This window comes from Cynocephalus volans, chromosome 6 (genome assembly GCF_027409185.1).
Source record: "Cynocephalus volans isolate mCynVol1 chromosome 6, mCynVol1.pri, whole genome shotgun sequence".
In the NCBI taxonomy this organism is placed as follows: domain Eukaryota; kingdom Metazoa; phylum Chordata; class Mammalia; order Dermoptera; family Cynocephalidae; genus Cynocephalus; species Cynocephalus volans.
This window is the reverse complement of record NC_084465.1, coordinates 7,963,140-7,964,739: the sequence shown is the minus strand read 5'-3', so window position 1 is coordinate 7,964,739 and position 1,600 is coordinate 7,963,140. Positions and strand designations below refer to the sequence as shown.

Here is a 1,600-nt window from a genome sequence, read left to right as displayed (position 1 = left end):
TTACTTGAAAAAGAAATCCCATATTTTTGAAAGCATGTTCCTAATCCTGCATAAAATACATTTAAATGTAATGCTCTCAGCTTCTTCCCCTATACTTCTTATTTTTTCATCATATTTCATCTTTATCAATTTTATTCTTGCCTCCTTTTCTTCCTCTGGTTTATGAGCATATTCCTTTTCTACTAGTTTAATTTCCTCATTTAACTGGTCAGTGTAGATTTCCTTCAAGATCTCTTTCTCTTGTTTCAGCCTTTCCTTTACGTCCCTGTAAATGGCATCAGAAAAGTATGTCCCTCCGTTGCTCCGCACCATCTTGTCTATCAGCTCCACCAGCTCCTGCACCTGATCTTCCTTCTCAGCCTCCCCTGCTCTGTTGTTGAAGGCACAGTAGCGGTCCCCACACTCCCTGATGATGTTTTCAGGTTTACACTGGCATTGGCTATAAAATCCTCTAGGCTTTGGTCCTCCAGCTCTTCTTTGCGAGTGAACAAGATGATCATGTACTGCATGGCTGGCTTCCCAAAGAGAGACTTGATCAATGCAATGGTCTTCTGCTCCTCGTCCGTGTAGGGACCCAGCTGGAGAACCACGACAATGGCGTGAGGTCCTGGGCAGGAGAAGAGGATGCACCGGCTGATTTCCCTGCAGGTGGCTGTCAGGCTCTCCCTGGTGTCAAAGAACCCTGGGGTGTCAACAATGAGCAGGTCTCACCCCTTCCATTCCCGGGATGCTGTTTGACAGGCCTTCGTAACAGCGTGGGCAGCAACTCTAGAATCAAAGGCTTCCTTCCCAAGGATGGTGTTTGCTCTTGCACTTTTTCCACTTCCAGTTTTCCCTACCAGAACGATCCTCAGAGAGTGGTCCTCAGAGGAAGAGTCAGCCATGATCACGTTCACAGGCTCTGCAGCTGAGGCACATACAGCACCTTATGGAAGGGAGGGACAGAGAAAAAGGACAATGCAGGTGAGTGAGAGCCATCCCCAACACTATTTTCTTCTTTCTTTTTCTCCCTGTATATTTGTGATATTCTCTTATCCATGCTGATCCCAGTAGAGACAGAAAGACGGAACAGTCCAAATACTATGGAACGAATAATAGAGAAAGTCATCAAGGAGTTTCCCCACAATAGAGTACCAGGTCCAGATAGTTTTGCAAGGAAATTCTATTAAACATTTAACGAGCTGATAATCTCAATGCTACTTAAACTGTTCCTTACCAAATAAAAAGAAGGAAAACTTTAAATTCTTCCTATGAAGCGTCTATAATATTGATCCCAAAAGCTAAGAAAGATTTCACCAATAAAGAAAGCTGCAACTGTCTTATTGGTGAATATTGACACAAAAATCCCAAATAAATTATCAGGCACTAATAAATAATACAGCACGATTGTGATTTATTTCAGAAATACTCGGATGAATCAGTATGAGAAAATTGATTGTTACAACACATCCCATTAGTAGATTAAGAAGAAAATTACCTAGATGTAGAAAAGATATTTGACCAAATTTAACACTAATTCATGTTTAAAGCATTTCATAAAGCATAAATTAATAGACATGCCTTTAACATGATTGTGTATACATATAAATTTTAAAATTTT

The 1,600-nt window shown here is 40.8% G+C and overlaps 1 pseudogene; it reads right to left on the bottom strand.

Annotated features, from left to right (window-relative positions):
- On the bottom strand, window positions 1–899 carry LOC134380819 (GTPase IMAP family member 7-like; annotated as a pseudogene).
- Window positions 900–1,600: the final 701 nt, after the last annotated feature.